Below are 14,762 nucleotides of genomic sequence, written 5' to 3' on the forward strand. Positions count from 1 at the left end.
ACTTTTTTAGATAAAGCATCAGCCTTTTTATTTTTGTTCCTATCAATATGAGAAATAGAATAGTCCCTCTGTTATTCCATAAAGCTGCAATCCATGGAATCTCCATATATTAACATATATTATGTCATTACTGGCAGTAGTGACATGAAGTTTTTGTGAGCACAGTTTTTATTAACATATATTATACATCGCTGGCAGTAGTGACATTTAAAATCTGCTTATACGCAAACAAAAATAAATAAATAAATGGATTTACAATGGTGACATTGATTTTGAGTAAAAAATTTACGGAAATTATACTGCTGCCACAGCCCTGCTACATTACCCAAAGGATGTCGTGAGCTACGCATTGGCTGCCGATATTTATAGTTATAGATGCCTTGAGGCTGCTTAGAGTACTGGCCGATTTCCCAATTCTGCTCCCGTTAAATTTAATATTCAGTCTGTTTGTGAGCGTCAGGGGATAATTCAAAATATTGTTATTAAATGTTTGGAGTATGGGGATAATTCAAAATATGGTTATTAAATGTTTGGAGTATGTTTTAAAATTATTTTTGTTTGGTTAAAAGTTGGTTTTTTCAGAAATAGGAAAATAGCTTAAAAATCTAAGGCCTAAAAGAGTAATAGCTGGCCTTTTTACAAACAAGTAATTTTTATTGAATAACAGAGTCAACTTTTTCGTAACTAACAATAATTATCTTCACTATTGATTTGACAATTGAATTATGATAAATTTTCTCACCTATACATTTTAACTAAAATTAAATCAAAATAATATAATATAATAATCAACATTTCTATTTTAACTAAAATTAAATCAAAATAATATAATATAATAATCAACATTTCTATTTTGTCAACTTTATAAAAATTAATCCTTTTATTCCCTTATCAAAACTTCTAAATTTTCACACTATAAACACATGAAAGACATTGATACGATCTCCTTTGTTAAATATTAAATCCATTTGATTTTGGCCGTAATGTGAGACTCTGAGTAGTGATCCATCAAATCCTAGATATATACATATGCATGTGTACTACTCGGAGTTTTCATCATGTCTAATGTCCGTAGCGCACCTCACACTTCCCATCGCATGTCTACGTCAAAAGCGTGAATAATTACAATGCGTATATTGGAAACCACACAAGCATATCGCATTAGTTATTAAACCCTAAATGGTCTAAATTACTTAACACTATAGTTATCAATTTGAGTTTGAATTTGAATTCAATTTAATGCAGAAAAAATCGATTATCTAAAATTTTATATGGATTATTTAAAATTTTATAGGGAAAAAAGAATATGCATCACACACATATTTATTTTTTCAAAATTATATATTTAAATTAAAAAAAAATATAATTATTAATTTTTTTTTGAGGTCATGTTTATTTATCTTCAACAATAATTTTTTTTTCTAAGATTTTACAACCTTACTTATTTAGGATAATAAAAACCAAATGAAGGAATATGTAAAGTAAAATCTAGGAATGAAAACTCAAAACAAAATCTCATGAAAAAAATGAAATACTAAAAATTAAAAATAGGCTTCAAGTAATCTCCACTTACTAGGAAATTTATGTCTCACTTTTTATCCAAATCCATACAAACTTTGAAAATGTAAAAAACATCTTCATTTCTGAGAAGGGAATGCATGCATTAGTTCAAGATTTCAAATAGCCTTGGGTTGAATAGATGAAAGATAAATTATCAACTAATAAATCAAGACTAAAATACAATGAAACATCAAATTATTAAATTCAAAATTTAGATAATTATATAAAGATTTAATACTAAAGTTATCAGATTTTCTAAACAATTTTAAAACACCAACTTTATTTAACTAATCTCTATTGAAACAGAATTTATTCAACAATAATAAAAAATAATATTAACAAAACATATTATAAATCATGAAAAAAACTTCTATTTGAATTCTATAATATTGATTGCTCAGCTACAACACTAATCATCGCTATTATCCAATCTTTACTTCTAAAATAATTGTGGATATGCCAAAAATGTGTTTTAATTTTTTTTTAATTATGGTTAAATATAAAATTTATCTTCATTTCAAAATACAGAAAATTCTGTTTTTCACCATGTTTTAAATATAGAATGTGTAATAAACCAGAGCCCATACCGTATTACACTTGTTCACGAATTAACAGACTAATCGAACCGAACCGAACGAACGTTTGGATTTTTTTGGGCAATTCGTCGAAATTTGGTAACTATGCTTAAAACACTTCAGGGGCACTTCAAAATTTTTTTTAGAGAAAAAAATCATTATAGATTTATATTAAGAAAATATAAAGTTCTTCAATATATATCATGATTTGGTTTGAGGGCAAATAAAATGCCCAGAAACCTATGCTAACAATAGATACAGATAGTCCGAATCATCCAAATCTAAAATAGAAAAACATATACATCACATATACAAAACCTGCTTGACCAAAATTGTTACAGATCATACAATCACTTGAAGAAACAGCCCCATCAAAAGATTGCATGCAATAACACATAAGGAAATAGGAGCCGTCGGCCCAGCCTTGGAAAAGAGATACAAAAAAACTGATACTGAAAACCTGTAAGGAGATACCATCATGCAGGAGCAAAGACCTCCAGCATCATATAGCAGGCATTTTTGGCAGAGAGTCATTCTGATGAAGGGAATCATGGCATGCCAAAATACGCTGAAGAATTGCACGAAGGGGCTCCTTAGAACCTTGGAAAATTTGTGCGTTCCTCCAGTTCCAAAAGAACCAACAGGTAATGATGAACAACGATCTCCAAGATGAGCATTGCCTACTCCACCACATAAAACCATCCTGTACAGAAGTAAAGATAAGGTAAGGAAAACCAAAATTTAAAGACAGATCATACCAGATATGAAGGGACGAGGCACATTGAAAAAACATATGCAGGTTAGTTTCCGCTGCATTGTGGCACATGGCACATCTGCCCGGACCCTGCCAGTTTTTCCTTTGAAGAACCTCCCATGTAAGATTTTTGTTCCCAAATACCAGCCAAGAAAAAATAATCATTTTAAGAGGACATGTAGCCTTCCAAAGACAGGGAGGGAAAAGCGGATCAGGACTCCTAGCGATGACAGAGATCATTTCTGCATAAATATGCTTTACGCACACAAGCAGATTTGCTTTTTGAAGAGACCATACCCAGCAATTCAAAACCTTACCAAGCTCTTTGGGGTTTGATTCCGCTGGTGGGACAGCACAATATGAAGATATATTAATAATAATGTATTACACACAGCCTCGTTACCGTAGTATATATATATATATAATGTTAGGTTTTTCAGTCATATATAATTTCAATCATACATATATATCATATATAATTTCAATCATATATATATATATGGGAACATGGAATGTTGTTATCATGGAAGACGCATTGTGTTCGATTTGCGTTTCACGATAACGATTGATATAGGACATGTGAGGAACAAAATTTATTTTTATCTCGTCAACAAACAAATTATTCACATTATCGTTTTATGTAAAATTTTATAAATAAATTCACTCAAAAAATTAATTTTAGTTTTCTTAATTTTCTAATTTTCTCTGAATCTATTATTTCATACTAAATTTTACTTATAAGATACACTTTTCTGAGTTGAGATTTTTTTTTTTTTTTCTAAATAAAAATCTTTAGTTATTTTAATAATATATGGTTTTATATAAAATTAAAAAGAAAAAAAAATAAAATTTTTAATTTGAATTTATAATTTCCTTTGAATTTATTATTTCAAGTTGTAAATGTCATTTTTTAAATACAAATTTTAAATATTAATTTAATAAATATATAATGTATATAAAATTTAAATTTTAAATAATAATTTAATAAGTATATGATCGTATATAAAATTTTATTTAAGCTTTTGGTTTAAATTATATTAATTTTTTTAAATTTAAAATAATTTTATAAATAGATAATAATAATTATAATTTCTAAATATATATGAATAAGATAAAAATAATAATATGCACCGAAATAAATTATAATTATAATTAGGAATAGTATCTTGTTTTATGTATGGAATCAAAGCTAAATGTAACTATAAAATATATAACCTCAACAATAATTATAAGATATTATATGAAAATAAATCTTTCAGTGAAAATTATATAGTAGAACAAATACGTCATTGGGTTTGGAACCAACCAATATGGTTCATCTTCAAGACAAGATGAGGAACCAAAACCACATCATGGCAACAAACTAAATAGATGAAGAGAATCAATAAACAAGTGATAGAATATTTGACTCAAGAATTATTATTAATAAATTATATAGAATTAGGTATTAAAAAGAATAAATTTAATATCAATAATTAATTGTTTTGGGTCAAAAAGGTCAAATTTAATTGTTATAAACAAAATTACAGTAAAATTAATTCTATAATAATAAATAATGTCATTAATAATAAAAATCAATTTTATGTTACTAATGAATTAAATCATAAATTAAATAAAGGGAATAAGAAAATGGAAGGAAATAAAACTTACAAATAATATTAATATTAATAGTAAAAGGAAATAATAACTAAAATCAAATTTAATATTGATTAAACGAAAAGAAGAGAATCCTGACTTGAAGTTAACTAATATAGTCATACTTGAATGGAATAAAAAAATAAAAAATTTATTTTTTTATTTAAAATAATAACAATATTAATATTAAAATAAAATATACTAATCTACGAATAAAATATTTTTTCTATTTAAAATAGTAATAATAGTAACATTAAAATAAAATATACTAACCTAGGAATATAGGGCAGGGATCCAACACATGTTGATGCTCCAACCATCGTCTCTATTCAGATTGACCGACCTTTTTTCAATTTCCAAGGCCTCCCTAAATTTACGGTGATGAAAATGGTCAATCCTAGCGATAGACCTAGCCTCTTCAATGCAGATGTGATAATTTGTATTTCCTACATATTCTTCCAAAGCAGAGGAGTGAGACCTTCCATGTTTGATGTCAGCTGCATGCTCATAAATCCTCTAATTTATTTATCGACGAGTTTCACCAATGTATGGAGTCCCACATGAGCAAGGAATAACATAAACGACTTTACCATCTTTGAGGTTCACAATGTCCTTTACTGATCTTAGAGAGCTCTAAGTAGTGTTAAGGAGCCTAAATCTTGAAGGAACTTGATGCTTTTTTAGGATCCTTGCAATATTATCCATGGTCCCTTGAATAAATAGAATATGCACCCTAGAAAACCAACATTTAATATCTTTTTTATTCCTACAACCTTTTTCAGCCTTAAGGAAAGCTCTCAGACATTGGGGTATGCTATAGCCATTCTTATTAAAAACACTACGAAGGTGGGTTTTTTCTTCATCGAGGTGGTTTTCATCAGAAACTCAAAACGCGTGGGTGGCTAAGGTGTTGAGAGCACCTATATTTTGAATGGGGAAATGATGCGAACTAGCATGAAGATATTGCTCTGTGTGAGTTTTCTTCGAAAAAACCTGATGGGAGAAAGAACCATCATCCATTCTTCAAATAAGAATGTCGAGGAAAGGAAGGCTACCATCAACTTCACATTCCATAGTGAGCTTTATGGAATTGGATTGATTGTTAAGATGTTTGGAAAAGAGCTCCAACGTTTCCTTACCATGAGACAAGACAATACAAGTGTCATCCACAAACCTTTTCCAAAGTCTCGGTTGGAAAAGAGATGAGGACAAGGCCTTGGATTCAAACACCTCAATGAAAAGATTTGCCACCACGGGGGAAAGGCAGGAATCCATGGCAACGCCACAAGTTTGTTCATAAAATTCGCCTTTGAAACTGAAGAAAGTAGAGGGGAGACAAATTTTAACTAAATGGGTAGTCTCTAGATCTGTAATACGATTGATGACTTTAATGGCCTCATTAATGGGGATATTGGTGTATAAGGAGACTACATCGAAGCTCACCAGATTATCAATAGAATCTAATCTTATACCCTTTAACTTGTTAATAAACAAAGACGAATCTTTGATAAAGGATTCAGTTCGTCCAACGAGAGGTTTGAGCTTATTGGCTAAAAATTTAGCGAGAAGATAAGTCAGGCCTCCTATGGTGTTGACTATGGGGCGTGTTGAAAATAACAACAAGAAATGCTAAAAATAGTATTGCTATAGATAGCATTTCAGGATACATTCCAATTTTAATTAGTCCCTAAATTAAAATTGAGAATTAAAATTCGAATTTGATCTCAGTAGCTATTTGTAAAATAACTAATTAATTCATCTTGAGTTAATTAGTTGGAGAAAATCAAACATGAAGTATATGTGAAGACATGCAACAGTTATCCCTTTAATTGAGGAAGTTATCCCTTAATTAAGGAGATCAAGATGAGTTGTACTTTGAGTTGTAATTAGTTAGCTCAATTAACTGAGTTAAGTCCAGTTAGATTAGTTCCAACAGTTTGTGGAACTAATTGTGAGTTCAGTTAGTCAATGCATGCATGCATGCAACTAGTATACTTCAGATAATTGAATATTCTCTCATAAATAATTCATGCATGTCAATTCAGATAGAGACCCAGTTGAGATCAAAGGATGGGACAATGTACTATGAGTTGCAGGAATATTCCCATGAGGATATCTCTTGCATGCATAAGGAATTCTTTCCTTGAGGATTGTGCAGTTATTTCAGAGGTTAGTGAGTAGTGTGTGAGGTAATTACACATAGGTGGCAGCTTGAGGACCCAGGAGAAACTGTGCAAGGAAATAGGAGGCTTGGAGGACTGAAGGAAGGCATATGTGTTGTCTATTTTGTTAATGAGCAACAGTCAGGGATTGTACTGAGAGCTGGATAGCTTGTGAGCTAAAGCTTTGTGTAATCTTGAGATATTTCCACTTGTATGATAATACAGATAGCAAGGTTTTTAGTTGAGGCTTTCCCCAAAGTATTCTTCTGTGTTTCATGTGTGATTGATTTCTTCTTCATCTGTTATATGTGTTCTATTTGATCTTGCTCAAAATCGATTAAGCTTCCGCAAGTTTGTATGTAGAAGTAGATCAAGTATTTTGCTTTAGTTACATTGAATTATCAGGTGATCGATGGTGAAATTTCTAAATGGTATCGGAGCAAAGGTGATCAAAGCAGAGAACAATATACAAAGAAGGGAGAAGTTTGAAATTTGAAGTTCTTGATTGTAGAAATCGAATTCTTATCACATCTCAAAGTTCACCAATGGCGTTCAATGGTTTGAGACTCGAGTATTCCCTCGATGGCAGCTCGAATTATATAGCCTGGAAGGATTGCATGGAAGCGATATTAGAGGAAAATGGTTTAAAGGACTTCATTGATCAAGAATTCCCAAAGCCAGTAGCAGCTAATGCCTAAGAATTGGCGGATGGAAGAAATGTGTGGCTAGAGCAAGGAGGATTCTTCTGGAGGGAATTCGAGACCATATTGTCTCGAGTCTCCATGGGAAGGAGACACTGTTTTCAATGTGGAAGACATTGAAGTATCTATATCAGAACAACAACGATCAAAGGAAGCTGGCACTGAAATACAAACTTGGAAAAATCAAGTGTGAAAAGGGCAACACGATCTCTATATATCTAAACAAGCTCACCACCTATAGATATGAGCTTGGAAGTGTAGGAATCATGACAGCCGATGATGACATGGTGAGTATTGCTCTCCTCAGTCTTCCTAAGAGCTAGCATAGCTACCAAGACTCAGTGAATGGAAGAGAGAAACTACCAGATTGGGAACGACTGTGGTCAGATCTGATGCAGGAGGAGATCAGGAGAAGCACCAGAGATGGTTCTTCATCAAAGCATGATGATGAAGAAAATCTAACCTTAGCAAGTAAGGCGAGGAAAGGGAAAGGGAAGGCTTCCCATTCCAAATCGAGTTCTTCCCACGGTGGGAAGAATATTGACAAATATAAAGTGCGATGCTTTAATTATCATTAGATGGGCCATTATGCAACAAATTGTCCACAGAAGAAATCCAAGAAGGGATCCTCGAAAGGATCAGATGGTGAGGCACTGGCCTCACAGTTCGAATTGGATTTTACCCTCATCACATGCATGGTTTCATCGATGGTGGGTTGTGTTTGGTACCTAGACAGTGGAGCCTCATTCCACATGATCGACGATAAGAGTTTATTCAGTACCTTGGAGGAGAAGGACCTCCAAATGTGCATAGAAATGGGTGATGATGGAAAGTACCGTGTTTCAGGTGAAGGCACGGTTGTGTTTCAAAGGGAGCATGGAGCTCCTCTCACCCTGACTGATGTAAAGTATGTGTCTGGACTGAAGAAGAACCTGGTATTCGTCACAATGTTAGTAGACAAAGGCTATGATGTAGTCTTCAGTAAAGGAAAGGCGTTCCTGAGACACATCGCCACGGGTCAGACCAAGAGGATTGGGATTCGAGTGAAGAATCTCTACAAGCTGGAGGTAGATGAATGCGCTACATTGAGTTCTAAAGCAGAGTTGATGCAAAGCCAAGATATTAGCGAGCTATGGCATAGAAGATTGGGCCACTTGCACCATGGGGCCTTGAAGATCATGCAACAGATTTCTATCGGACTTCCCAAACGTAAACTTGAGCAAGTGGATACATTCAAAGGTTGTACCTTAGGTAAGTATGAAAAATATTCCTTCCAGGATCGAGACAGTTGAGCTAAAGAAATCTTGGAGCAAGTTCATACAGATGTGTGTGGACCATTCTCAACAGCCTCCACTGCTAAACAAAGGTACTATGTTATTTTCATTGATGATTTTTCTCGTCGATGCTAGATCTATTTCATGCAGAAGAAGGATCAAACCTTCTCAAGATTTTGTGAGTTCAATGCCTTGGTTGAGAAAGAATCAAGAAATAAGATCAGGGCCTTGCGAAGCGACAATTGTGGAGAGTATGTCTCTCAAGAGTTTAAGGAATTCTCTGGAGTAGAATGAATTAAACAGGAGTTGACGGCACCCCATAACCCACAGTAGAATGGGGTGGCTGAAAGGAAGAACAGAAAGATTATGAGAGCAACTCAGGCGATGTTGCATGACCAAGGCCTACCACTTCATTTGTGGGCTAAGGCATGCAATACAGCGGTATACTTGCAGAATAGAAACCTACATCGCATACTTGGGATGAAGACACCAGAGGAGGCTTTCTCCGGGAAGAGACCAGATGTGGGTCACTTCAGGATCTTTGGCTCATCAGTTTATTTCCATGTGACCAAGGATGCCCAGAAGAAGCTAGAGCCAACAGCAGAGTTGGGGATACTTATTGATCTGATAATCACCCTATGAGTGATCTCAGTTAAGAATTATGAGATGAAGGTATTACAAAATCTGTGTTGGTGTGTGTGTCTATGTTATTTAGGCAACGGATTGATCAGATTGCAAATACACAGACACTCGGAATGGAAAATAGTAGAGAAATACAGTAAGCAAATAAAAGAACACAAGAATTTAATAAGGAGTTCACCCTATCCTCCAGGGCTACATCTCCGGTCCAGTTCTCAGTGGTGGCCTTATTTTAGTGTGTCTTAAGCAGAGAATTACATTGCAAGAGCTCAATATGAGTCTCCTGAAACAGATTTTCTTGGTAGGGTGGTTCTTGGATTTCCCAAGCCACTAGAGTACACAGACTTTTTTCCTTACCATCTCTTTGACCTCTCTAGTCCAACAGATCCTCTTAGGGATGGCTTGAATCTGTAAAGCTCTCTGGTGCTCGATGCTGCCTTTGGTAAGCTCGGCCCTCTGTCTTCTTTCTGCTCTTTGCTTCACTGGTTCTTCTCTTCTTTGTCTTCTGTCTTAAGTGTTCTGTGTCTTCTGCTTTGTCTATTCATGGCTTTAAAGCCATTCAAGCTCATGGCTATTCGATTCCTCTTCCATCTCCGTCGAATCGCCTGCTACAGCTGCGCTTGGAGTTCCCTATCTTGGCATCATCATCAAGCCCTCAAGGAGTGGCCACTTGTCCTCCTTCAAACTACGCCAGCTTGCTTCGTCGGTTCAATTCTTCGGTTACATCATGGAATGAGTCTTACGCCACCTTGGTGGTCAAAGTGGACCTTAAATTCTTCTAAATTGTGGCTTAATCCCTCATTAAATCTGATCTTACCGTTGGGCGCGATATCAGCTGTCAAATCTGGATCCCCTAGATCCAATGCCATCTTCTCATTTCGTGCGGTGGACTTGCTCGACCGTTAGCATGCGATGAGTAGTGGTTTTCTCTCTCCTTCACTTGCCATGCGTCGAGCGCTGAGTGGAATCGCTGCATTTTCACCAAATCTATTTACTGCCCAAGGATGCCCCCGATAAATACCGTCGGTTTTCGGAGCGTGGGTCTCGCCTTAGCCTTTAGCCTTTTTCCCCATTGTTTTCTGAGCTCTCATGCAATCGAGCGCTCAGGGCTCCTCCTTCTCGAGGGTTTTTTCCCAGCAATGCATCAAAAACTCCCTCTTTTTCCCAATCCGGGCTTCCCAGGGGCTAGTTTTGCCTCCCACGCAGTCTCCATGGGCCTCGGTTAGCATGCTTTGACTGAGCTCCTCGTCGTTCCATGTTGGCTACCAACTGCCACTGTTCAGAAGTGTTTCTGATCGCTGCTCTTAATTCTTTGAGGCTTGTCCTGACCTGATACAATCATGGTTCTTTTATTATTCTTCATGAATCTAATTCGGATCACTTGTGGGGTACACTGATACTCCCCACAACTATCGGGTGTATTTTCATACCAATCAGATGATAGTGGTTCGCAGAGATCTTAAGTTCGATGAGCTGAAGGCCATGCGAGTTTCCCTTGAGAGGGAGCTCAAGTTGCATGCAGAGGAGGAACTTTTGGTTCCTAAGGAGGAGGAGCCTCAGACTGATGTGGAGCAGCCGCATGCAGAGGATCTAGGAGTGGAGACATCCACTCATGCAGAGTCTTCCAGAGATGGGTGGAAACGCTCAAGGGAAGCTGACAGATTGTTGATGGATGCGAGAGAGAATGTGGGAGAGCCATCTTCTTAGTGCAGACAAAGGAGGTCACCTGAGCAGTACACTGGTTACATGGTGCTTGTTGGGGAATGTATAGAGACCGAACTATCTTCCTTCGAGGAAGCAGTGCAGCAGCCAGTTTGGGTTGATGCTATGGTGGAGTATGACTCTATAGTTCGGAACAATGTTTGGGATGTTGTTCCAAGACTGGAGAACAATTCAGTGGTGAGTTCCCATTAGCTTTACAAGGTAAAGCAAGCAGCTGATGGTAGTGTGGAGAAACATAAGGCAAGTTTTGTTGCCTGTGGTTTCTCACAGGTCGAGGGGATCGACTATGATGAGACTTTTGCTCCTGTAGCAAGGTACTCATCTATCATATCGATGTTGGCACTATCAGCACAGATGGGTTGGAAGATCCATCAGATGGATGTGAAGACTGCATTCCTTAATGGCAAGATTGAGGAAGAGGTGTACATAGAGCAGCCGAAAGGATTTGAGACCTTCGATCATGAGTCACATGTGTGCCTACTCAAGAGAGCTTTGTACGTGCTGAAGCAAGCACCTCGTGCTTGGTACACTAGGATCAACAACTACTTCATCGGGTTGGGCTTCACAAAGAGTGAAGCAGATGCGAACTTATAACACATCATGGTGGAAGGTAAGCCATTGATCATTGTTCTTTATGTTGATGATCTAATATTAACATGTGATGATCAGTTGATCGAGTCTTGTAAGGAGGACCTTGCAAGAGAGTTCGAGATGAAAGACATGGGTCTCATGCACTACTTTCTAGGCATGGAAGTCTGGCAGAAGGATGGGGAAGTGTTTGTGTCTCAAGGCAAGTATGCCAATGAGATATTCAGGAGATTCCACATGGAGAAGTGCAAACCCGTGCAGACTCCTCTAGCAGGTAACTGGAGGAAGGAGGATGCTACTTCAAGTGAACTAGTAGCTACTATTGTGTATCACCAGCTTGTGGGTCCATTGATGTATTTAGTGAACACATGACCAGATTTGTGCTTTGCGGTGAACTAGCTGAGTCAAGCTATGGTTCAGCCTACCAAGCTGTTTTGGAAGGCAAATAAGCATGTGCTGAGATACCTTAGAGGCACATCTCAGTATGGATTATGGTATAGATGGACAGAGGGAGTGAAGCTTCAGGGCTTCACAGATGTAGATTGGGTAGGGAGTCCATCAGATCGGAAGAGCACTTCAGGAGATATTTTCAACCTTAGTTCAGCTGCAATTTCTTGGTACAGCAGGGAACATAGGTCAGTTGCTTAGCTCAGCAGAGGCTGAATACATGGCTGCAAGCCAGGTAGCATGTGAGGCCATTTGGATGCGGAAAATTCTAGTTGGGTTGTTTGATCAGAGAATGGATCCAACTGTGATCTATTGTGATAATCAGAGTTGTATCAAACTCTTTGAGAATCCAGTATTTCATGACAGGTCCAAGCACATCGAGATCTGGTATCATCATCTTTGACACTGTGTGGTGAAGAGGATCATGTTTTTACAGTATGTTTCGACCAAGGAGCAGGATGCAGACATTTTGACTAAGGAATTGTCAAAATGAAAAATTGAGTTCCACAGAGACATGATTAGGGTGATAGATAATCCCTTTCTTGTTGAGAGGGAGTGTTGAAAATAGCAACAAGAAATGCTAAAAATAGCATTTCTATAGATAACATTTCGGGATACATTCCAATTTTAATTAGTCCCTAAATTAAAATTGAGAATTAAAATTCGAATTTGATCTCAGTAGCTGTTTGTAAAATAATTAATTAATTCATCTTGAGTTAATTAGTTGGAGAAAATCAAACATGAAGTCTATGTGAAGACATGCAACAGTTATCCCTTTGATTGAGGAAGTTATCCCTTAATTAAGGAGATCAAGATGAGTTGTACTTTGAGTTGTAATTAGTTAGCTCAGTTAACTGAGTTAAGTCCAGTTAGATTAGTTCCAACAGTTTGTGGAACTGATTGTGAGTTCAGTTAGTCAATGTATGCATGCATGCAACTAGTATACTTCAGATAACTGAATATTCTCTCATAAATAACTCATGCATGTCAGTTTAGACATAGACCCAGTTGAGATCAAAGGCTGGGAAAGTGTACTATGAGTTGCAGGAATATTCCCATGAGGATATCTCTTGCATGCAAAAGGAATTCTTTCCTTAAGGATTGTTCAGTTATTTCAGAGGCTAGTGAGTAGTGTGTGAGGTAATTACACACAGGTGGCAGCTTGAGGACCCATGAGAAACTACACAAGGAAGTAGGAGGCTTGGAGGACAGAAGGAAGGTGTATGTGTTGTCTATTCTATTTATGAGCAGCAGTGAGGGATTGTACCAAGAGCTGGATAGCTTGTGAGCTAAAGCTTCGTGTAATCCTAAGATATTTCCACTTGTATGATAATACAAATAGCAGGGTTTTTAGCTGGGGCTTTCCCCAGAGTATTCTTTTGTGTTTCATGTGTGATTGATTTCTTCTTCATCTGTTATATGTGTTCTATTTGATCTTGCTCAAAATTGATTAAGCTTCCGCAAGTTTGTTTGTAGAAGTAGGTCAAGTATTTTGCTTTAGTTACATTGCATTATCAAGTGATCTACGATGAAATTTCTACAAGGCGTAGGGTTGCCCCTTCTTTATGGATCTTTGGAAGACCATAAATCCTAGTAGTGAGAGGTTTATTCTCAATGAGTGTCTTACTAAGGGAGCTAACAATGCTATTAGATTTTATGGCTAGAGAAACTATTTTAGAAATATTTTTTAGGGGATTCTTATTCAGTTTCCCGTAGTTCCTGCTATTATACAGGTGATCTAACATTTTTCTCCGGTAATCATCTTTATGAAGGATAACCGCAACACCCCCTTTTTCAGATTTTACAACAATGCCATCTTTTTTATTGTTCAAGGCTTTGAGGTCCTAAAACTCAGGTTTTCTAAGGTTGTTCTTAGGGGGCTTAGATTTTCTCAAGATAACTGCACAATCTTGCCTGATGATATCTTTAGTAGCATCCGATAAGTGTCTAATCCCAAATTTGATGTCACATATAATATCTTGCACATGGATTTTTCTAAGAGCTACGAAAAAATTTAAACCTTTATCCAAATGACTATAAACAAGGGATCAAACAAAAAAAACTAGAATTATTGACAACCCTATTACTAGAAGGGGAGAAATAAATTTTATCTTAATTGTTAAAACTATGATTATAATCAATATAAAAATTATTATTATTATTTGAGTGGATGGAAATGGAAGACAACCAAATAAAAATTAAAGAAGACACGTTAGTGGGGAACGAAAAACATTCTTGTTTCAATTTACTCATTAAAAAATATTTATTAACCAATCAACCACATGAAGGAAATGTGCCATGTTAAAATTATTTTGAATTTCATATCAATTTCAATTACAACAGTTTTCACTCCTAAACACCATAAACACAAATCCTACTCCTAAACACCATAACCACAAATCCTAGATAACCAATCATGACCGCAGATTTAAAAGAAATATAAACTTCCACAACCACTCTATTCGTGCCTCCATAACTCATGACTCTTCTATAGCTCATGAAATTTGCAACACATGGCAATGACCATATGAACATGTAGTTGTGACCATTACTTTTTTCAATCCACATTTTAACACTTTTTCTTCGTCGGTTTGTGCTCCCTTATGCTTCAATCATCTATAATCGACTAAGAGAGAGCATATACCTCACATATTCCCTCCAAAATTTATCCTCACCATTGATTAAAATCAAAAAAATAAAATTCA

Source organism: Pinus tabuliformis, chromosome 8 (assembly GCF_031772625.1).
Source record: "Pinus tabuliformis cultivar Carrire ecotype Pingquan chromosome 8, CPIR1, whole genome shotgun sequence".
NCBI lineage: Eukaryota > Viridiplantae > Streptophyta > Pinopsida > Pinales > Pinaceae > Pinus > Pinus tabuliformis.